The 26,313-nt window shown below is 33.7% G+C and overlaps 1 protein-coding gene and 1 long non-coding RNA gene across 3 annotated transcripts in view; both read right to left on the reverse strand.

Moving 5' to 3' along the window:
- Window positions 1-26,313, reverse strand: part of LOC139483478 (uncharacterized) — a 766,788-nt gene that overhangs the window by 64,445 nt on the left and 676,030 nt on the right. The gene's annotated exons all lie outside the window — the stretch shown is intronic.
- On the reverse strand, window positions 1,369-16,426 carry LOC139482725 (uncharacterized). 2 transcript variants are annotated; one of them, XR_011654933.1, is made up of 3 exons: window positions 16,169-16,422; window positions 2,748-2,896; window positions 1,369-1,398 (listed from the first exon to the last, which is right to left on the reverse strand). It is a non-coding gene; the product is annotated as an uncharacterized lncRNA (long non-coding RNA). The 2 variants fall into 2 exon arrangements; XR_011654932.1 differs by having other exon boundaries at window positions 1,375-1,398; window positions 2,731-2,896; window positions 16,169-16,426.

Raw genomic sequence — 26,313 nt, forward strand, 5'->3', positions numbered from 1 at the left:
CATCTTGTGTGTACTGTAAGTAAATACCTTTATATGATTTAAATATTTCTACATCACTTACTCTTTTATATTCCAAATTAGCTCCATTTTGTAAAGATAGTTCCACATCTTTAAGATTTCCCTCCGCAGCAGCTATACCAAGTTTCTGTAAGTAAATCAAAGCTTACTTAAGCATTTCTCTCCTGCACATAATGATGTATTACAAATGTAATAATTCAAATTAAGGTGGTATGGGTGTCTTCCTCCATCTTGGATTGTAAAAAACAGAGAATCAAAGGTCCAGATTTTCCGTCAAGTTAGCAAAATTTGATGCAGGAATGCAGATGTTTAATGTACATTTTCATTTAAAAGCACCAATTTTTAAGACTATAACTTCTAAAATATTGATATTTTTGCAAATGTTAATTATTTTTGGTTGTTTTTTTAATTTTTTTAATTGACATTTTAAGGGGAGGTAACTCTAAAAAAGTGCATTTTCTGAAGGATTCTGTATGGAATTTTCCTATTTTGTATTTTAGCCGGAAAAAACGTACGGTGACCCTATCTTTTCTTTTGATATTCTCAAAGCAGTGTCTGAAAGCTATCTTTTCCTGAAGTATTTAACAATTCTATCATTTTGTTTAGTTTCTAATCACAAAATGGTGTTTTTTCCTGTATAATCCATACAAAATGTGTCATTTTGTCCCGTCCTGTAGCTTGAGAAAATGCACGGTGACCTATCATTTTTATTATATTTTTCAACATGTATCAATAGATACAACGTTTTGGCAAAGTATGAACAAATGCTATCATTTTTATTTTAGACTCCCATACCACCTTAAGTAAGTAAGTAAGTATATTGGTAATTAAAGTGACATGTGTGTTACAATGTTACATTTTTTATTTAACAAATTAACAAACTACTTTTTTATAGTCTGAGTTATTCTGCTTATGATGTCCACTTTTACAGTTTACTTTTCAAATGCAGTGACAACAACTGAACAAGACAGTGAAATTGCTGTTTGTAATTTCAGAGTTTTTGGAGAAAACACAAAAACTTTTGACGCTGTATAATGTATCAGGTTTACTCCTTGAAATTTTGTCCATTACAATTCTTATAACTCTTGTCATTTTGATTTTATTTTATTTTCCCTCTATGAATCTCCCTGACAATCATCCCTTACGGCCTCTATTATGACAAGATCTACCTATTGTATTTATTGTGAACTTGTTCTCGTCCTGAATATGCATGAAATATTTGCCACTGGACGTTAAGCAACCAACAATCAAGCAATCCCTCTATGAATACAATGAACTACACACATGTAGCTTTCTGTACAGTTTAAAGACAAAAATAGGTCATATGACTATCGAAATTTAAGAAGAAAATCTTACCTTATCCCAATCTTCCATTATATCCTGCAAAAAAAGAAAAAAACACATTTTTAAATATATATATATTAGTTTATAATTCTAATATTTTAACCATTGATTTAGGTCATAATTTTTCTCCACTGTGTAAAGGTTAATGTATCCATCATCTGCAAAGAAGTAAAGGGTTGACAAGGCATACCGACATAAGTTTACTAAAGACAGTTGATTTTATTATCTCCCCTTTAACATGTAAACTTTAGTTTACCATAAACAATATCTGTCCAGTTGTTACAACAACAAGGTACATGGACATATAGACAGTATATTGAAGTAAGTTGATTTGATTATCTCCCCTTTAACATGTTAGACCACCAGACACAATATCTGTCCAGCTGTTTCACTGACAAAGTACATGGACATATAGACAGTATATTGAAGTAAGTTAATTTGATTATCTCCCCTTTAACATGTTTAGACCACCAGACACAATATCTGTCCAGCTGTTACACTGACAAGGTACATGGTCAAAAGGACAGTATATAGAAGTAAATTAATTTGATTATCTCCCCTTTAACATGTTAGACCATCACAAACATATCTGTCCAGCTGTTGCACTGACAAGGCACATGGACATACAGACAGTATATTGAAGTAAGTTGATTTGATTATCTCCCCTTGAACATGTTAGACCACCAGAAACAATATCTGTCCAACTGTTACACAGACAAGGCACATGGTCAAATGGACAGTATATAGAAATGATTTAATTTTGGATGTAACACGTCTTCTGATTGGCTGATGTTATTTTGTTATGAGCCCATATACATAATTTAGTCATGTGACCGTGACGTCATCAACCTTTTTTCATGGTTTTCTACGGCTTAAAATTGAATTTAGAATTAAATTATAAGAAATGTCTGTGATATTTTTTCTGTTTATTTGAAATAACATAAAAAATGTGGTGTACACTGTTAAATAACCCGCTACGCACGTTATTCAGTGTGCACCAAATTTTTAATGTTATTTCTTCATGGACAGAAAAAATATTACAGTAATTCCTTAATAAAATTAATTTGATTATCTCCCCTCTAACATGTTAGACCAGAAACAATATCTGTCTAGCTGTTAGTCACTGACAAGGCACACAGACAGTAAATGGACAGTATATTGATGAAAGTTAATTTGATTATCTCCCCTTTAGCAAGTTTGATCACCGGAAATAATGTCTGTTTAGCTGTTGCAATGACAATGTTTTTATTCTTTGGCTCATGCCATCAAAGCTAATAAGATTTTATATATTACTTATAAAAACACTTGATGTAGTGAATGTTCAAAAAGAGACACTTACACCTATACATCAGAAATATATATATATACCGAGTATGATTAAATACCCAAAGTCCCAAACAGAAGTCTGTTGGTTCTAGTCCTGAAACTGTTAACAACTACAAATTATCCTTCATAAAACTCCATTTCTAACTTCAGCTTATTTCAAAGGGTGTCATCATGGCGTTAATACCAGCTGCCACAGGTCAATAACAATCTGTAAATAAACGTTAACATCAAATTTAAATCATGTAAAAATAATAGATATCGTCATATGATGCTGGATAAGCCAATCAAATTAAATCAGTTTTTGTATTACGTTTTTCGTATCTTACTCCTTGCAGTGTGATAAGATATATTTCTTAAATAGATAACAGGTCACAACTATAAGAAAATCATTTTTATTTGATATTTCTTCCATTCCTATGTTGAGCGATTGGTTGAAAAAATGATAATGCTACGGATTGCACATATTATTCAGCAAATTAAATTCTTATAAATGATAATCAGCACTGTTGTTGTATGGGAATTGTAATCAGGTACTTAAGGAACAAATATTATTTCTAGTTAATCCTGCATAATGACGATTACAGATGCTTGATGAACTTTAATAGAACTAGAATACAGGCGATCCCCTTCTATCTGGTAAATGACATCACAAAGGCACAAAATAAACTTTAATAGAACTAGAATACAGGCGATCCCCTTTATCTGGTAAATGACCTCACAAAGGCACAAAACGAACGTTAATAGAAATAGAATATATCTCCTTTAAACATGTTAAATATCTGGTAAATGACATCACAAAGGCACAAAACGAACTTAAATAGAACTATTTTGTGACCAGTGAACCAACACCTTCTAACGGAAAAGCTGGTAGAGTAACCAAGATGGATACCGAAGTATGCTGCGGTTGTCTTAAAACCTCATGGAAATATAATATGTAGAGACAACAACATCTGGGTTACCGCAAGGTGATAGTTTTATTGAGTCGACATGTTTCGCCGCTAATGCGGCATCATCAGGACAATATTACAGAGTTTACATGTTCATAAAGTGTATATAATGCGGTTGTATTAATTATGACGTAAAAGAATAAAAGTGAAAGTAAAAATGTAAAATAGTGTTCATAATGTAGCAAGAATAAAAGTTAAAAATAGAAATAAAAACAAATGTTTATCTTGACTGGTATGTTCCGTAGTCACTGTGATTGAGGTTCATATATAAATAGAAAGTGAAAGTGAAATTAAAATAAGAATCTAGTATAGTTAAAAGTGAAAGTTAGTCAATAAAGTGATTAACGTTGTGGTTAGCTGCTATTCTTGCACGTCTGTGTAGAGGTCCTCATAGTGGTTTATAAAATGTCAGTTCATTTCCAAATAGGACAACACCCCATTGGCCATCCCGTACCAATTCAACTGGCTTCGCTCCGAGGGAGGTACTGCTTCCATTGAGGTAGTAAAGGGTGAAGTGTATGATTGCCGCAATTTTGGGAATTGTAAATCTTGGTAGATATGTTCATAAAAATTAACTTTGATAATAAAATGTCCGTGGATCAGGCTTTTCTTTGTAAATTAAGTTTGTGGTTTATGTGGTTCATCCTGGTTCTGGTTCCTTCCCTTTTTCTTAAAGTAAAATGCCTGGTATTTCGGATTACTTTGACTTTGTGTACTTAGGTATGCTGCGGATGAATTTAATGTTCAATTTCCGTAAGGTTCTAAAGTGGGCTAAGTTTTTCTCTTGGATGGTTATCGTAGTAGGAGCGGTTGCGGTTGCGGGTGCGGTTGTATTATCTTCCATATCTTCGTCGCGGGTTTTTCTTTTCTTCGAGGTATGGGCTGTTTCTTCAGTGAGGTTGGTGGTAGAATGGAACTGGTCGGTAGACATGAGGCTGACGGTTGTAACTACAACGCAGGACGGCTAAGGTGGATCGTGTGCGGATGCAGGGGTTCACAGAAAAATAAATAATTTGTGACCAGTGAACCAACACCTTCTAACGGAAAAGCTGGTAGAGTAACCAAGATGGATACCGAAGTATGCTGCGGTTGTCTTAAAACCTCATGGAAATATAATATGTAGAGACAACAACATCTGGGTTACCGCAAGGTGATAGTTTTATTGAGTCGACATGTTTCGCCGCTAATGCGGCATCATCAGGACAATATTACAGAGTTTACATGTTCATAAAGTGTATATAATGCGGTTGTATTAATTATGACGTAAAAGAATAAAAGTGAAAGTAAAAATGTAAAATAGTGTTCATAATGTAGCAAGAATAAAAGTTAAAAATAGAAATAAAAACAAATGTTTATCTTGACTGGTATGTTCCGTAGTCACTGTGATTGAGGTTCATATATAAATAGAAAGTGAAAGTGAAATTAAAATAAGAATCTAGTATAGTTAAAAGTGAAAGTTAGTCAATAAAGTGATTAACGTTGTGGTTAGCTGCTATTCTTGCACGTCTGTGTAGAGGTCCTCATAGTGGTTTATAAAATGTCAGTTCATTTCCAAATAGGACAACACCCCATTGGCCATCCCGTACCAATTCAACTGGCTTCGCTCCGAGGGAGGTACTGCTTCCATTGAGGTAGTAAAGGGTGAAGTGTATGATTGCCGCAATTTTGGGAATTGTAAATCTTGGTAGATATGTTCATAAAAATTAACTTTGATAATAAAATGTCCGTGGATCAGGCTTTTCTTTGTAAATTCCCAAAATTGCGGCAATCATACACTTCACCCTTTACTACCTCAATGGAAGCAGTACCTCCCTCGGAGCGAAGCCAGTTGAATTGGTACGGGATGGCCAATGGGGTGATAACATCTGCCTGCTAGACATGTACATCTTACAATCATTCCATACAACAAATATAGTAAACATATTGCATAAAGTATGAGAAAAACAGACCAAAACACAAAAACTTAACTACATGTATAACCACCATGACCACTGAACCATGAAAATAACAAGAGTGCACACACTGAAATGTCTCGCCTTCTTTACTAATCATTGATATTATGTTGATACTCCTAAATATAAAGCTTTATTACGACTGTCACATAAACTTAACATGAACCATGAAAATGAGGTCAAGGTCAGTTGAACCATATGCCAGGCAGACATGTACAGCTAACAATGCTTCCATTCAACAAATATAGTTGACCTATTGCTTATAGCATGTATAGTTTATATTAAGAAAAAAGACCAAAACACAAAAACTTAACACTGAGCATTGAACCGTGAAAACCAGGTCAAGGTCAAATAAAACCTGCACCACTGACATATAGATCATAAAATATTTCCATACACCAAATATAGTTGACCTATGACATATAGTATTAGATAAAAAGACCAAAACTCAAAAACTTAACTTTGACCACTGAACCATGAAAATGAGGTCAAGGTCAGATGACATCTATCCACTAGATATGTACGACTTACAGTCATTCCATACAACAAAATATATAGTAAACCTATTGCATAAAGTATATACAGATATATGAGAAAAACAGACCAAAACACAAAAACTTAACTATAACCACTGAACCATGAAAATGAGGTTAAGATCAGATGACATCTGCCCGCTAGACATGTACACCTTACAATCATTCCATACAACAAATATAGTAAACCTATTGCATAAAGTATGAGAAAAACAGACCAAAACACAAAAACTTAACTATAACCACTGAACCATGAAAATGAGGTCAAGGTCAGATGACACCTGCCAGTTGGACATGTACATCTTACAGTCCTTCCATACACCAAATATACTAGACCTATTGCTTATAGTATCTGCGATATGGACGACCACCAAAACTTAACCTTGTTCACTGATCCATGAAATGAGGTTGAGGTCAAGTGAAAACTGTCTGCCGGGCACGAGGACCTTGCAAGGTACGTACATACTACATTGTAAATATAGTTATCCTATTACTTACAGTAAGAGAGAATTTATCATTACAAAAAAATCTGAACTTTTTTTTCAAGTGGTCACTGAACCATGAAAATTAGGTCAAGGACAATGGACATGTGACTGACGGAAACTTCGTAACATGAGGCATCTATTTACAAAATATGAAGCATCCAGGTTTTCCACCTTCTAAAATATATAGCTTTTAAGAAGTGAGCTAACACCGCCGCCGCCGTAGCTACCGCCGTCGCCGCCGGATCACTATTCAAGCTTAAATTAACTCTTTCTGCAACAAAAGTTGCAGGCTCGACAAAAATGAGGTCAAGATTAGATGACATCTGCCCGCTAGACATGTACACCTTACAATCATTCCATACAACAAATATAGAAAACATATTGCATAAAGTATGAGAAAAACAGACCAAAACACAAAAACTTAACTATAACCACTGAACCATGAAAATGAGGTCAAGGTCAGATGACACCTGCCAGTTGGACATGTACACCTTACAGTCCTTCCATACACCAAATATACTAGACCTATTGCTTATAGTATCTGAGATATGGACCTGACCACCAATTAACTTAACCTTGTTCACTGATCCATGAAATGAGGTCGAGGTCAAGTGAAAACTGTCTGCCAGTCATGAGGACCTTGCAAGGTACGCACATACTAAATATAGTTATCCTATTACTTACAGTAAGAGAGAATTTAACATTACAAACCACATGCTCCACAGGGCGCAGCTTTATACGACCGCAGAGGTTGAACCCTGAACGGTTGGGTCAAGTATGGACACAACATTCAAGCTGGATTCAGCTCTAAATTTGGATTGTGATTAAATAGTTGACACAGCATAGGTTTCTAACACAGAATGAATGTGGTCTGATGAACTTAAAATACTTTTTTTTCCTTTGAGCAATTAACTATGCTGTTGAATATTAATCCTCTCAAAAAAATGTTTGAAGAAATTTTCTTTTTATTTATGAAATCTGAAATGAGAAAAATTTAACCCTCCCTCATTTTTTTATCACACCCCCCCCCTTTCCCTTTTTCCAAAACTGATCTCAATTCAAATTTCTAATGGAGTTTGCAACAATAACTACTCATTTAAATACATCATAAAATATTAAAATGTAACAAAAGGTGCTTGTTATCACTGAATGGTAAAGATTGTTTTAATTTATCAGTTGGTAGTAAACGTGAATATACATTGTATATTGTATAAAACAATGATTTAAGTTGATTCAACTACTATTCTGGACAAAGAAAGATAACTCCAATCAATTGAAAATTTCTTGCTTTTGCACAATATTGTGCAATTAGATATTAATTGCTATTGCGCAATACTGTGCAATTGAAAATATTTGCTATTGCACAATACTGTGCAATTGAAGATTTCTTGCTATTGCGCAATACTGTGCAATTGAAAATTTCTTGATATTGCACATGTTGCACAATACTGTGCAATTGAAGATTTCTTGCTATTGCTGAATACTGTGCAATTGAAGATTTCTTGCTATTGCTGAATACTGTGCAATTGAAAATTTCTTGCTATTGCACAATACCTAATATCATAATTTTGGATCCTGATTTGAACCAACTTGAAAACTGCGCCCATAATCAAAAATCCAAGTACATGTTAAGATTCAGCATATCAAAAAAGCTCATGCAAGAATTCAATTTTTGTTAAAATCAAACTTAGTTTAATTATGGACCCTTTGGACTTTAATGTAGACCAATTTGAAAACAGGACTAAAAATTAAGAATCTACATACACAGTAAGATTTGGCATATCAAAGAACCCCAATTATTCAATTTTTGATGAAATCAAACAAAGTTTAATTTGGACCCGATTTGGACCAACTTGAAAACTGGGCCAATAATAAAAAATCTAAGTACATTTTTAGATTCAGCATATCAAAGAACCCCAAGGATTCAATTTTTGTCAAAATCAAACTAAGGCCAGGATTTTTTAATTTGTTGGTTTACGGATCCGCCGACCTGATTTTGCCGATTTCCAGAATAAAAATAAAATTGACTTTTCATGCTTTTTCATTCCCGCCGACCCTAACAAATGCATTATCCCTGAAAAATAAAAAAATTATCCTTTTTTTATAAAATGAAATGCATTAATCACTCGTCAGACATGTCGTTTAAACAAATATTTTTGTGGAACGAAACCAGTGTTTAAAACCAATTACACAATAAGTTCGTTTCTCTTCTTTGTCAACAGTCCGTAAGATGCATCTTCTCATAGAAATAGACTTGTCCAAATGTGGACAGGTGGAAGTTCAGGACATCAAGTTAAAGTACTGAATATTAACAGATCATTTTAAATTTTCCTGTTTCATAGATAATAAAAAAAATTCGTCCATTTGGATAAAAACGGGAATGCGTGACAACAGATTAACCCGATATTCTCATTTTTTCCAGTGGACGAGTCTATTACGTTTTTGACGCGTGTGTTGAAAATTATTTTCTTACCACGCTTTTACATTTATTTCTTTATCAGTTTTCGTTCTTGAAGATCATTATTCACCAAGTTTTCTGGAATTGATTAAGAGCTATGTGAATTTGTCTTCCTTTATGAAATTTAATTACGTCTTTGTCTGTGCACCCCCTTTTTTACGGGAAATTATTAGGCAATGTCATGCAATTTTTATTACAACTGAGCAATAATATTTCATTAAACCTAAATTTAAGAAATGATGACAAAATAGGATAACAAACATATTATTATAGAAAGGTGAAATATATATTTATTTTACATATCAGTGTTCTGTCTTGAAAGATATTTTTTTTATTTTTTTCCCGACCGACCGACCCGACTTTTTCATGGAGAAAATCCGTAAACCAACAAATTAAAAAACCGTGGCCTAAGTTTAATTTTGGACCCTTTGGACCTTAATGTAGACCAATTTGAAAACGGGACCAAAAATTAAGAATCTACATACACAGTTAGATTCGGCATATCAAAGAACCCCAATTATTCAATTTTTGATGAAATCAAACTAAGTTCAATTTTGGACCCTTTGGGGCCCTTATTCCTAAACTGTTGGGACCAAAACTCCGAAAATCAAACCAAACCTTCCTTTAGTGGTCAAAATTCTTGTGTTTAAATTTCATAGATTTCTATTTACTTAAACTAAAGTTATGGTGCGAAAACCAAGAATAATGCTTACTTGGGCCCCTTTTTGGTCCCTAATTCCTAAACTGTTCAGACCTCAACTTCCAAAATCAATACCAGCCTTCCTTTTGTGGTCATAAACCTTGTGTTTAAATTTCATTGATTTCTATTTATTTAAACTAAAGTTATTGTGCGAAAACCAAGAATATAATGCTTATTTGGGCCCTTTTTTGGCCCCTAGTTCCTAAAATGTTGGGATCAAAACTCCCAAAATCAATCCCAACCTTCCTTTTGTGGTCATAAACCTTGTGTAAAAAATTTAATAGATTTCTATTCACTTTTACTAAAGTTAGAGTGCGAAAACTAAAAGTATTCGGACGACGACGATGACGCAGACGACGACGCCAACGTGATAGCAATATACGACGAAAAATTAAAATTTTTGTGGTCGTATAAAAATCTGAACTTTTTTTTCAAGTGGTCACTGAACCATGAAAATGAGGTCAAGGACAATGGACATGTGACTGACGGAAACTTCGTAACATGAGGCATCTATATACAAAATATGAAGCATCCAGGTCTTCCACCTTCTAATATATTTAGCTTTTATGAAGTGAGCTAACACCGCCGCCGCCGGATCACTATCCCTATGTCGAGCTTTCTGCAACAATAGTTGCAAGCTCGAAAAAAATTAGACAGTTTTTAAACACAATTTATTTAACAAAAAATGTTTAATAAAAATATTAAATATTTCTTCAAAAAGCTGCATGTACATTTGTAATTATATAAATGCTTCCAGTGTTAGTCTAATGATGGCTATTTTTCATAATTTAAACCATTTTTGAACCAAAATATTAAAAGAGTTTTTTCCTGAGGTGTCCCGTGATACTCATGATACTCATTTTTGACTTCATGTGAAACACAAAATGCACATCTGATTATGGCTAGACCGTAAGGAACATTCAGTGAAAGTTTAATAAGAAGTATTACGCCCAGTAGTTTCAGAGGAGAGGTTTTTTAAATGTTGGCAAACATTGGTGGCCTTTGGCTGTTATCTGCTCTTTGGTCCGGTTGTTGTCTCTTTGACATATTCCCCATTTCCATTCTCAATTTTCATGATTTTATGATGAACGAATAGTGTAAAATTGTCTATAAAAGGCATTAACTTCTTGCATTGTCTTGAGGGGTCAATTGACAATTTTGGTCACATAACTTTTTTGTAGATCTTACATTGCTGAACATTTTTATATTTATCTTCAATAATATTCAAGATTAAAGATTATAGCCAAAAACCTGCAAAATTTACTTTACAGCAACAGTGGCGGATCGGGGGGTGGGGGGATTGGATTTAATTTGAAAACGAGTGCATGGACCTCTATTTTTTAAAACGGCATTTTGTTTCATTTTGCAGGGAGATTATAAGGACCAAATTTTATAAAACTGTAAATAGTGCAATTTTATTAATTTTGATAAATAAACATTTGTACAGCAAAAATGACGTTTTTTTCTCAATTCATAACAATTTGATAAATATGAGTTATTTCTGAAAAAAAAAATCCATATATATTTTCTTAGGATACTTATAAAATACAGAAATTACAAATTATTTAACAAAAAAAAATTTGTGTTTATCTTTTAAAAAAAAAAAGTTATGAATTTATTTCGAAAGGAAAAATACGGCCACAAATCCGAATTTTAAGCAAATATACAAAATTTTTATATCATTTTACTCAAAAAGTAGCACATGAAGGTATATTTTTTATTACATATTTGATTTAATCAGGCAGAAAATAGCCTATATGGAAATTTCATCGAACTGTAAATACGGGATCAAAACTATCGTATGCCCTTAAAGCTAGGGTCACACATCCACGATTTTTACTGCCGTCCTTGACAGGACCATTCCCGATTAAAATTTGTCAAAAGTCTGATCAAGATCCTGTGAATCGTGGATGGAAATTCGATTTGTATCTTTCGCCAGGTAAAATTCGACCGAGTCTGTCACGACTGCGTCCCGATTCTACCGAATGTAATCCGACAGAGATCAGATAGTGACAAGACAGTGAACCGACGCTGACGGAAGTTATCCGTTCGAAAACTGTCGGCATAATCGGGATGATCAGGTACTGTCGGAACGTAATCCTATCACGATCCGCTCTATCGCATTGCAAACGGCTTTGTCTGGTCTCAGTCGTATTGTATTCTGTTATTGTCGGGACTTCTCCAGATCAATCCCGTTCCACAGGACACCGTCCCGAATACACAGAACATTGTTAGGAATTCGATCCGATACAGCAGAATCTGTCACGACATAGGCACGATTGTAATCCGACTATAAAAAATCGGCTGAGTTTCCCCGAATGTTACGGGACGCACCTAACTGTCTGGGTGCTTTGCCGAACTATTCGGACCCTTCCCGAACAGTAGGAATCTGTTACGAACTAAAACGACTGCGTTCAGACAATAATAGGACATTCCAGATAATTGAGGATACTAATCCGACTTTTTCACTTTTCGTGTCGTATCGCTGTCTGATCTCAAACGGGAGCAATAATCGGCAATGTGTGAACCCCGCATTATATGCATGATCGAACCCCTTGATGGAAAACTGTAATTGTACATACATGTACATTGTATATGAATATATGCAAACTTAGCCTTCATGTTTTTTGAACATATGAACTCAAAATAATATAAGAATACTACGTTTTTTTTAACCCCAATTCAATCATGTGATAACTTATAAGAATACTACTTTGCTTTATACTCCAATTATGTGATAAGAATACTACGTTGTTTTATACCCCAATCATGTGATAAGAATACTACGTTGTTTTATACCCCAATCATGTGATAAGAATACTACGTTGTTTTACACCTCAATCATGTGATAAGAATACTACGTTGTTTTATACCCCAATCATGTGATAAGAATACTACGTTGTTTTATACCCCAACCATGTGATAAGAATACTACGTTGTTTTATACCCCAATCATGTGATAAGAATACTTCGTTGTTGTATACCCGAATCATGTGATATTGGTCAATGCGGTCAAATAATTTTGTTGTACAAGTCAGCATGAGCAAATGATGAGGTATCAAAACTACTGAAATTTTGTTATGTATCAATATTTTGAATAAAAGGAGGACATGCTGGCACCCTATATTTATGCGAACAAAATTTTTTTGTTATTGTATTAAAATATTGCTGTCCATTGTATTGTACATTGAATCTAACACAAAAATATGGCTGATTTACTATGCATGTATATATACATGGTATATAGATTAACAAATTAAAGTGCACATACATGTATGGTCAGTTTTGGTCAATGCGGTCAAATCATTTTGTTGTTCAAGTCAACATGAGGTATCAAAACTACTGAAATTGGATAATGAAAAACATCCAGGGGATACACCAGAGAGTGAGGAGAACTTGCTTCTTGCAAGACACTTTCTGTGAAAACAATTAGATATATGAAAACAACATTTTGTTGGGTTACACTAAAGACCTGAAAGTGGACCTGAAAAGACCTGAAAATATACGACTAAAATTATTCAAATTGCAATCTAACTTTTTTATTATGGGATGGAATTTCTTCAAGTTGGGATTTTATTAATTGTAAATGTCCATATTTCAGTAAAATTTAAATGTTTTAAATTAAAAACAAATGTTTGATGCCAAAAGTTGGACCTGAAGGGAGAAAGAAGGGACCTGAAAATCTATGGTTGGATATTTTTCAACTTTTGATTTTGTGAAACAAAAAGTTCAGTATAATGATAAAATAAAAATAAAATTATATGAAAAATATCGTTGGGGTGCGCAATTGATGCATTTGGAAAACAAGATTTGGCGCAAATGATACCCCTGGAAAAAAAAAACAGTAATTGGCGCAAAAGGACTGCTGCCATTATGTTCGTGTAACAAGATCTATAGATATAGTGATAATCCAATTAAAAGATTAAAGTGAATAGTTTATTTAGACTAATGATCCAATTACTGTCTAGTCTACAAAAGGTGTGAATTACAACCGGCACACGTTCGTGTAATTAAACATGGGCTAGGATGAAATTTGAAAAAAAAGCAGGACAGGATTTTGAGTAAAAAAAAAAGGCAGGATGAGTAACTTGGCAAAAAAAAAAGGCAGGATGACAATTGTTGTAAAAAAGTCAGGATAAGCTAAGAAAAAAAGGCAGGACCGAATAGACTGAAAAATAAAAAGGCAGGACACAATTTTTCATCCTAGCCCCCCCATAAAAATCAAATGGTAGCTCCCTTATGGGGAGGCAACACTATTATTTTCATTTTATAAATAAAAAAGTGTAAGACCTGCTTTAATATATTTTAATGCAGTTTAAGCAAGTTAATTGAATTAGTTTGAATAATTTCAACGGGCAATCTTTTTTTTTCTTTATGATGTCAGACCAAGATTCATCATCAACAAGGTATTTTGTATCCAAATATGTTCTTGTATAACAGTCAGGGGACTTACTTAAACAAGTGATTTTCTAAATCACTGATTCAAGTAACATTATTTCCATAATGGTTGGAAGTTAGAGTTGTCTTTCTTTAATAATCACCTATTTAAGTAGTACAAATCAATCACTAGAAGAAGTGATTTAATTTTATTGTAGCTTTAAATATAGAATACTAATGATCCAGGGACTAATTATGTTTCTAAACTTATCAGAACCAACATCTGTGTTGTCTAGGATGACCAGGTCATTTCAGGTGACGACCTTGTACTGATTCCAGGATAATAACATAAAAATCACTTGTTTAAGTATCAGACCTTTAAATTTCCTTCCCAAAAATCACTTCTTTAAGTATCATTCTTTAAATAACCCCAACTAATTTCAACACCCCCCGAACAGTGAAATTTTTATCCCGAACAGCAGAATTTTATTACATAATCTGAAAGATGAAACCTTGAACTTCACAGGAAAAATACTCCCACTGCTGTGAAAAATCTTTTAAGAAAGTATCAGTTCATTATGTAAAGCTATTATTATAGCATTTTTTCAACTAAAATAGAATTTTCAGCTGAATGATAGCATCAAAGGCATAAACCTTGCTACTTGAAAGAAGCAAAAAGTTCATATTTATTAATTTTACTAATTAAAAGATATTATTTAAACCTATGTGTTTAAAATTTTGAAAAAACTACAAAATCCCAATTTGTGACAAACCTCAAATTTGATACTCAAATAAGTGATTTAAAAATCACTTATTTCAGTAAGTCCCCTGACTGTATAAATATAGAGTCATTCGTTCTCTTCAATAGACTGACTTTTGTCTAAAGTAAAAACAAATAGAAAAAACAATGCGAGTTTAAATACATCTACCCCTATGATCCATTCATGTCTTTTATTTCCCCGACAAGGTCCGAATTTTGTAACTCATGCAACCATTATATTTTCGAAAAAATTATTTATCATTTTAATGACATATTATACCTTTTCTATAACAAAATTCATATTTCAAGGAGATTGATTGAAAACAGTTAAAGATCTTGAATAAATCTGACCGCAGTCTTTTCAAGCAATTTTTTTTTTTGTTATTAAATTTTCCGTTTAGGTCCGAGTTTTCACACCCCAACGATATTTTTCTTATAATTTTATTTTTATTTTATCATTATACTGAACTTTAAGTTTCACAAAATCTAAAGTTGAAAGATAACCATTGAATATTAAAAAAGTTATTGAAGTTAGAATTAGTCCGACCATAGATTTCAGGTCCCTTCAGGTCTTTTCTTTTCTCCGTTTAAGTCCAACTTTTGGCATCAAAAATTTGTTTTTTATTTAAAACATTTAAATTATAATGAAAAATGGACATTTACAATTAATAAAATTCCAACTTGAAGAAATTCAATCCAATAATAAAACAAGTTATGCAATTTGAATAATTTTAGTCGTATTCTTTCAGGTCTTTTCAGGTCCACTTTCAGGTCTTTAGTGTAACCCCATTTTGTTTCATTTTTTTTTTTTTTTTTTTTTTTCATTTTTTACATGAGGCATTTGCCTCATTTGCCTCAATGTAGTACGGCCCTGCATACGTTGATAGTGGTTCTTCCCATGGATAGAAACAAGTGTTCAGACAAGCTTTTTATAAAAAAAAATACTTGTTTACAAAAAAGTGGACAAACAGCAGCGCCGCCTAGTGTCTAAAAACTATTGAACAGTTCAATGTTTTACTGTCTTCTAACTTTCAAATTTAGTTTCACAAATATTTTTACCTTGAAGAAAATAAAATTACTCAGTTAAATGTTCAATTGAAATTATCTTCTCAGTCATTGTTCCGAACATTAATACAAAGAAGGAGAGATATGGAAACCCGGAAATATGTCAAACTGTGTTCAAACTCAAGAATATTTTTAAAATCACCTAAAATGAATGTGTCATTTCTTCACCCGAGTCAGATATAACAGAAATATTAAAAACTTACCCTTTAAAGCCATTGAAATGACGTCTTCTTGGTGAAAAAGAATTGTTTGCAGTCTGTCGATAGCAGTTTAAATTCCGAGAAGAGCAGGAAGTTTTTGTCAAATCGAGACACTGAATAACGGTATTAGGACAAGTCGGACCAAGAAAACTCGGACCAGTTTTAAAGAAACTCGGATTAGGTTGACAGACAAATCGGACCAGTTTGAAACACTGATTGGACCGATTTAAAGGCAATTCTTTTCGAAAACAACTAGGAGCAATGGAAAACACTGATTGGGTCCATTTAAGAACATTTCTGAGTGGTTGATTCAGGGGGAGGGGGTACGCAGTGGCGGATCCAGCCATTTTAAAAAGGGGGAGGGTCCCAATCCAGAGTAAAAAAGGGGGGGGGGGTGTTCCAACTATATGATCCCATTCAAATGCATTGATCGGCCAAAAAAAAGAGGACCCCCCTGGATCCGCCACTGGTACGTCACGGTAGTACGACCCGGCCCACCGTTTCATTGTTTCGATTCGTCTTTTAAACAAGTGTGATTTGTCTTAAAACTAATCCGAGTTATCTTAAAAAGATTTTGACAAACTGTCAATGCTTTATACATAAATGTCTATATTATATAAATTATTATTATGAATTATTATATTATTATGTATTAATCAGTATTATAAAAAGATAAGTCAAACGGAACCATTGATTCACATGCCAATGAATATTGACTGATTGCTGCAATTCAGGAGGATCTTTTCCTTTGTCACCTCCGTGAGTGAGGGTCTGGAATGGGGGAGGGGTCATTCAGTATAAACAGGCAAAGTACCATCTGACTGGAACCACGCAAACTGCGTCACACCTGTATTAAAAAAAGGGGATAAACATAGCCCAGGTAACTACAGACCTATATCCTGAACATGCATAGCTTGCAAATTACTTGAACATAGTCTTGCGAGCAGCATGATGCATCATCTAGAAATCAATAACACACTTTATGAATTCAGTACAACATAGATTTAGGGCAAAGCGATCATGTGAGTCCAAGTTATCTCTCTGATTCATGAACTATCACAAAACAATGAGAAGAACATACAAACAAATCTCATAATCATGGATTTTACTAAAGCTTTTGACAACTGGGTACCACACAAAAGATTAATATACAAAATTAAATACTTTGGCATATCAGAACAAATGCTAAACTGGATAGAATACTTTCTTTTAAACAGAACTCGAACAGTACTTTAAGAAAACATGACTTTGCCATCTTCAAAAATACCAGTCATATCGGTATTCCCACAGGGTACAGTGCTAGGACCTATACGTTTCCCTATTTACATAAATGACCTTCAAGAATACATCCAGCATAGCAACATCAGACTCTTCGCAGATGATAGCTATAATTTACAGACAAATTAAATCCCCAAACGACTGCCTCAAGCTTCAAACCATTAAAGACTGGAACCTCCGACATAACTAAAACACCACTACAGAAACCTTCAAGGATTAACTCACTCACGATGTGCTCCTTGATACCTATCTACACCTGAACATGCTGAAGTAAACAGGCAATCATGATTTTATCTTAAATTAAAAGTAAAATAAAAAAAAATATGTAACGTGTCACCAGGCGTTTATATCTTAAACGAACGTTCCAATAAATACTTGGATCTAAGTTGTCCACACACAATACGGCAATATTAAAAACTACAACCATCTACGTTATGCACAATGAACTAAAATATACACACTGACTCTTTGTCGATATAAAGTAACAACGGACAATTATATATATACAAATATAGAACAATAAAACAGCCTGTCCGGAAGATGGGACGGTATGTCACTATATATATATAAGACAATGTGGCTGGTACAGCTTGTCCTCCGAATGGGACAGTCTGTTACTACTAGAAAGTGCAGCCTGGTACAACTTGTCCTCCGAGTGGGACAGTCTGTCACTACCAGACAGTGCGGTCTGGTACAACTTGTCCTCCGTCAATCATGTAAACGTGTACGTCCACTTTGTACCCAGGACAAAGTGTCCTGTGAATATAAAGGCTCTTCTAGCACTTAATATATCCGACGTACGCTCGGTTGAAGGCTGACAGCTCATTGACAGCCAACCGACAGCCTCGAGTGCCGTTTCTCAATCTCTTATATACACGTGGTCGATTTGATTATTTGCTGGATAGGGGTGTTCTCTATGTTACCCTTACGGAGCATAGAGAGTCCTTTACGATCACCCCTATAACTTTCGACCCGGCCACTTATTTTCCCGGCAAACATCTAAATCTATGTAACTCTCTCTCAAGCGTAAACCATGTATTGCTACACTTAGATTCTAATTCTAATGCAACAACGTTTGTAACGTTCATTTTGATTGGATAACGTCACTTTCTTACATGGCATCAATTGACAATTGATGCTATGGGACGTAAGCGCAAGCGCAGACGGCATTTGACAGATTTTAACGTTGTTTTCTGTCAGTTTCATTAGAATGGAGATAACAATATTGTATTTTAAGCTCCGACGGCATCAATTGGGGATTTGATGGTCGCAAATACCCTTTTACTGTCTCCGCTAACGCGTCGGTTTGATTTTAACATCATTTGATCAAGAGCTTACAGTATGAGCAGTGCTTTGATTTTTTGTTGATTCCTGCTTAGGACTTATATTTTGATTTTTGTCTTGCCCTTGGATTTTCTATTAATTACCTGAGGATTTGTCATGATATCCCTATCTGGCAAAGGTAGTGTATCACCCACGGCTAATCCTACAGGTGTTGATAGAGACGACCCGTCACTACGCCTGAATCATGTTCTTTGTTTTCAAAAACTTTTGGACGTACACCCTGAGAAGATATAAAACCTTGTCCATGTTGTATTGTGCTTTCGCTAAGAGATTGTATTTTTCTACTTATTTCAGCAATCTGATCGTCAACATTTGACATATTTATTGCAGTACAGTGTAATCAAAATGAAACAATTTATATTAAATAATACACTCGTGTTACAACTCAGCCGTGACTAACAACTACTAGTATGCCTCACGGTTCATTCACTTTAATCTTATGCATAAACACTCATGTCACTGACAATAAATTAAATGACAATCAATCAATAAATCAAATAGTATATAGACAACTTGAATCCCAACCGCTAGGCACCAAATATGTAACGTGTAACCAGGCGTTTATATCTTAAACGAACGTTCCAGTAAATACTTGCATCCAAATTGTCCACAAACAATACGGCAATATTAAAAACTACAACTATCTACGTTATGCACAATGAACTAAAATATACACACTGACTCTTTGTCGATATAAAGTAACAACGGACAATTATATATATACAAATATAGAACAATTAATAAAACAGCCTGTCCGCAAGATGGGACGGTATGTCACTATAAGACAATGTGGCTGGTACAGCCTGTCCTCCGAAAGGGACAGTCTGTTACTACTAGAAAGTGCAGCCTGGTACAACTTGTCCTCCGAGTGGGACAGTCTGTCATTACCAGACAGTGCGGTCTTGTACAACTTGTCCTCCGAGTGGGACAGTCTGCTATGTCAATCCTGTAAACGTGTACGTCCACCAGTACAAAGTGTCCCGTGAATATAAAGGCTCTTCTAGCACTTAATATATCCGACGTACGCTCGGTTAAAGGCTGACAGCTCATCGACAGCCAACCGACAGCCTCAAGTGCCGTTTCTCACTCTCTTATATACCCGTGGTCGATTTGATTATTTGCTGGATAGGGGTGTTCTCTATATGTTACCCGTACGGAGCATAGAGAGTCCTTTACGATCACCCCATTAACTTTCGACCCGGCCACTTATTTTCCCGCCAAACGTCTAAATCTATGTAAGTCTTTCTCAAGCGTAAACCATGTATTGCTACACTAAGATTCTAATTGATTGTAACTTTAACTACCAATAAACATTACAATTATATTAGGAAAATTAAATAAAAACAAAAAATCTTAAAATAAAGAAAAATTGTAAAAATTGATAATACATAATGTATATATAACAAAAAATATTTATTATGGAAAAAAAATAAAAATTGTCAATTTACGTTTACTAATATACTTAATAAATTATAAATTTCTAAACATTTACCAGAAATGCGCCGGAAATTAAACATCAGTATTTTGAGGGTTTTCTGAAACTGAAGAAGAGAAGAAAGAAAAAGAAGAAGACAAAGAACAGGGGGTGTCGTGTAAAACAACTAATCACTCAGTGACATATGTAATTTCAGAAGACAATTGGCAATGTTTTTTTTGCAGAATAGTATGTGCACTTTTCTTGTTGGCTTTATTTCAAGAAAAATATTATTGACCTGTTCTTTTGGTAAATACAGGATTTACACTTCCGAACACAAAAGTCTTAACACTTTCTGGTATGTCAAATCCTCCGTTTGCTAAGCAATTATCTCCTGGTAAAAGTTTCGTTAACAGTCGGTAATTTTCAGTGATTTTCTTGTTACTAGATCATCCACCCTCGCGTGCACCCAACCTTTAGACTGTATATAAGAGGGTGTATATGGGGTATACAGACAGAATAGAGAATAGTGGGGGATGGGGAGTAAAGAAAAGAGTAAAATAGGCAAAAAAATAACAAAAAAATAGAGAATAATATCTTAATGGGTGCTAAAATATAATGAATAACTGCAAAATTAAAAGAATTGGGTAAAAATATACTGATTACAGAAAAGAAAAATGTCCAGAATCCAGAAGTAATTGCAGAATAGCCATTCTCTTATTTTTAAAAGATAAAGAGTAACGAGCGAAAACATTAAAGAAAACAGAAATGAACCGGGATCCCAATCAACACCCTCATATATGTCATATAATGACACAGATAAACAAATCAAATGAACCGGGATCCCAATCAACACCCTCATATATGTCATATAATGACACTGATAAACAAATCAAATGAACCGGGACTCCCCATCCATACCCTCATATATGTCATATAATGACACAGATAAACAAATCAAATGAACCGGGACTCCCCATCCATACCCTCATATATGTCATATAATGACACAGATAAACAAATCAAATGAACCGGGATCCCAATCAACACCCTCATATATGTCATATAATGACACTGATAAACAAATCAAATGAACCGGGATCCCAATCAACACCCTCATATATGTCATATAATGACACTGATAAACAAATCAAATGAACCGGGACTCCCCATCCATACCCTCATATATGTCATATAATGACACAGATAAACAAATCAAATGAACCGGGATCCCAATCCACACCCTCATATATGTCATATAATGACACAGATAAACAAATCAAAAACTTCACAGCTACTTGACCAGGCTTCAGCACGGGTAAGTACATTCTAAGGTGTCTAACACAGTTAAAAAACAATGCTACAAAAAACTTACCCTGTCACAGAAATATGTAACTTTACCCTGTCACAGAAATATGTAACTTAAATTTACACTATCACAGAAATATGTAACTTTACGCTGTCACAGAAATATGTAACTTTATGCTGTCACAGAAATGTGTAACTTTACGCTTCAACAGAAATATATAACAGGCTATTATTTGAACTTGGAATTATTTTTAATTGTGGAATTTGCCTAATTTCTTGTGCTTGAAATTTTTAATAAATTCCATGTTTATTTGGTATCATAATGTTTGAGCAGTAATCCTTTCACTTTCGATACAATGTATTTTGTATAGATAGTGTTGTGCGCGGCACAGTACATTCTATTGAAAATGTACCATCTTTTTTGTAAAAGAAAGTGTTGTGCGCAGCACAGGACATTCAAGTACAGAATAAACATGGAATTTATTAAAAATTTCAAGCAGAAGAAATTATACAAATTCCATAATTAAAAATAATTCCAAGTTCAAATAATAGCCTGTTATATGTAACTTTACGCTGTAACAGAAATGTGTAATTTTACGCTGTCACAGAAATATGTAACTTTACGCTGTCACAGAAATATGTAACTTTACGCTGTGACAGAAATATGTAAGTTTACGCTATCACAGAAATGTGTAATTTTACACTGTCACAGAAATAAGTAACTTTACGCTGTCACAGAAATGTGTAATTGTACTCTGTCACAGAAATATGTAACTTAACGCTGTCACGGAAATATGTAACTTTACACTGTCACAGAAATATGTAACTTTATGCTGTCACAGAAATATGTTACTTTCCGCTGTCACAGAAATATGTAACTTTACGCTGTCACAGAAATGTGTAATTTTACACTGTCACAGACATATGTAACTTTACGCTGTGACAGAAATATGTAAGTTTACGCTATCACAGAAATGTGTAATTTTACACTGTCACAGAAATAAGTAACTTTACGCTGTCACAGAAATGGGTAATTTTACACTGTCACAGAAATATGTAACTTTACGCTGTGACAGAAATATGTAACTTTACGCTGTGACAGAAATATGTAAGTTTACGCTATCACAGAAATGTGTAACTTTACGCTGTGACAGAAATATGTACGTTTACGCTATCACAGAAATGTGTAATTTTACTCTGTCACAGAAATATGTAACTTAACGCTGTCACGGAAATCTGTAACTTTACACTGTCACAGAAATATGTAACTTTACACTGTCACAGAAATATGTAACTTTACGCTGTCACAGAAATATGTAACTTTCCGCTATCACAGAAATATGTAACTTTAAGCTGTCACAGAACTCATCAACCCTATCACAGATCTACATATATAAATGCACCATGTCACAAAAATATGTAACTACTCTGTAATAAAAATGTAAATTTACGCGGTCACAAAAATATGTAACTACATTTGTATACCATAACACAATGTTACAACAATATGAAACTTGTTATAATAATAATAATAATAATAATAATAATAATAATAATAATAATAATAATAATAATAATAATAATAATAATAATAATAATAATAATAATAATAATAATGATAATAATAATAATAATAATAATAATAATAATAATAATAATAATAATAATAATAATAATAATAATAATAATAATAATAATAATAATAATAATAAAAATAATAATAATAATAATAATAAATTATTTATTTAAAGAGGGTAACTCAATTAGAAATAGTCTAATTTTCATTGAGGCCCTCAAACAAAATACATGCATACAGTTAACATTCATACATTAAATTACAATATATATTACTAGTATCTACACAATTCAATCATTGAAATACAGTGGAGATCAGTTCTAACCCCTCATAAATTCTGTCAGAATCTGTCAGGAGAACTGTTCTAGAACAGTATGTAGAACTGTCAGCCTGACACCTTTTAGTTAGTTCTAGGTTAGAACTGTTCTAGCTAGAACTGATTTGGTCAGTTCTAGCTAGAACTGATTTGGACAGTTCTAGCTAGAACTGATCCTGACAGTTCTACCCTAGAACAGTTTTAGACATTTCTAGCTAGAACTGACCAAAGCTTTGGTCAGTTCTACTTCTAGAACAGTTCTGCGGTTATAATTGATTACAAATTCTACGGCCAGAATTGATTTATAAATTCTACGGCTAGAATTGATTTATAAATTCTACGACTAGAATTGATTTATAAATCCTACAGCTAAAATTGATTTATAAATTCTACGGCTAGAATTGATTTGGTTTAAATTTAAGAACTCTTTGTCTAAATATAAAGGCTTCTGCAAAATAGCGATTAATATTATAAAGAGTTTTGCTATTTTGCCGGTTTTAACCCCGCCATATTCTGCATGTATGTGACTGTTCCAAGTCAGGAGCCTGTTATTCAGTGATTTTCTTTTGTTGATGTGTTACATAAATTATATGTGTTTTTCTTTCATTTTTTGAACATTAATTAAGCCGCTAATATTGGGGGGGGGGGGCATTATTATTTCATTTATTTTACATTTGTCATTCGGGGAGTCAGGATGACTCGTTTTACATAACAAAATTATCTGACCTTAATGTAATACGTTATTCCGGCCCAAACCACCAGGGACGGATCCAGCAGTTTAAAAAAAAAGGGGGGGGGGAGGGGGTCCAACTAAAATTTATTGTCCTCATTCAAATGCATTGATCGTCCATAAAAAGGGTCCTGTACAGTAATTCAGTTATAATTTTAGGTCAAGAGGGACTGAAATATATACAAGTTATAGCAATATTGGAAAACAATGACCTAAAAATTTTGTTCGCATGAATTTATAGTGCCAGCATATCCTCTTTGTATTCAAAGTATTGAATCGTAAACAAATATCAGTAGTTTTCATACTTCAGACTGAGTCGTGTAATAAAATCTTTTGACCGCATCAATCTAAACTGACCTTATTTGCTCTTTCGTTCTGCAAATCTATATACAGTGGAGATCAGTTCTAACCTCTCATTAAATCTGTCAGAATCTGTCAGGAGAACTGTTCTAGGACAGTACGTAGAACTGTCAGCCTGACACCTTCTAGTCAGTTCTAGGTTAGAACTGTTCTAGCTAGAACTGATTTGGTCAGTTCTACCTAGAACTGATTTGGACAGTTCTTCCTAGAACTGATTTGGACAGTTCTACCTAGAACTGATCCTGACAGTTCTACCCTAGAACAGTTTTAGACAGTTCTACTTCTAGAAAAAGTTCTGCGGTTAGAATTGATTACAAATTCTACGGCCAGAATTGATTTATAAATTCTACGGCTAGAATTGATTTATAAATTCTACGGCTAGAATTGATTTATAAATTCTACGGCTAGAATTGATTTATAAATTCTACGGCTAGAATTGATTTACAAATCCTACAGCTAAAATTGATTCATAAATTCTACGGCTAGAATTGATTTGGTTTAAATTTAAGAACTCTTTGTCTAAATATAAAGGCTTCGGCAAAATAGTGATTAATATTATAAAGAGTTTTGCTATTTTTGCCGGTTTTAACCCCGCCATATTCTGCATGTATGTGACTGTTCCAAGTCAGGAGCCTGTTATTCGGTGATTTTCTTTTGTTGATGTGTTACATAAATTATTTGTTTTTCTTTCACTTTTTAAACATAAATTAAGCCGTTAATATTGGGGGGGGGGCATTATTATTTCATTTGTTTTACATTTGTCATTCGGGGAGTCAGGATGACTCGTTTTACATAACACAATTATTTGACCTTAATGTAATACGTTATTCCGGCCAAAACCACCAGGGACGGATCCAGCAATTTAAAAAAAAGGGGTGGGTGGTCCAACTTAAATTTATTGTCCTCATTCAAATGTATTAATCGTCCATAAAAAGGGTGCTGTACAGTTATTCAGTTATAATTTTAGGTCAAGAGGGACTGTAATATATACAAGTTATAGCAATATTGGAAAACAATGACCTCAAAATTTTGTTCGCATGAATTTATAGTGCCAGCATATCCTCTTTTTATTCAAAGTATTGAATCGTAAACAAATATCAGTAGTTTTCATACATGTACTTCAGACTGAGTAGTGTAATAAAATCTTTTGACCGCATCAATCTTAACTGACCTCATTTGCTCTTTCTTTCTGCAAATCTATATAGCTGTACAGCAATTCAGTTATAATTTTAGGTCAAGAGGGACTGTAATATACAAGTTACAGCAATATTGGAAAACAATGACTTCAAAATTTTGTACGCATGAATTTATAGTGCTAGCATGTCCTCTTTTTATTCAAAGTATTGAATCGTAAACAAATATCAGTAGTTTTCATACTTCAGACTGAGTCGTGTAATAAAATCTTTTGACCGCATCAATCTAAACTGACCTTATTTGCTCTTTCGTTCTGCAAATCTATATAGCTGTACAGTAATTCAGTTGTAATTTTAGGTCAAGAGGGACTGTAATATATACAAGTTATAGCAATATTGGAAAACAATGATCTCAAAATTTTGTTCGCATGAATTTATAGTGCCAGCATGTCCTCTTTTTGTTCAAAGTATTGAATCGTAAACAAATATCAGTAGTTTTCATACTTCAGACTGAGTCGTGTAATAAAATCTTTTGACCGCATCAATTTAAACTGACCTTATTTGCTCTTTCTTTCTGCAAATCTATATAGCTGTACAGTAATTCAGTTATAATTTTAGGTCAAGAGGGACTGTAATATACAAGTTACAGCAATATTGGAAAACAATGACATAAAAATTTTGTTCACATG

This window comes from Mytilus edulis, chromosome 7 (genome assembly GCF_963676685.1).
Source record: "Mytilus edulis chromosome 7, xbMytEdul2.2, whole genome shotgun sequence".
Classification (NCBI taxonomy): domain Eukaryota; kingdom Metazoa; phylum Mollusca; class Bivalvia; order Mytilida; family Mytilidae; genus Mytilus; species Mytilus edulis.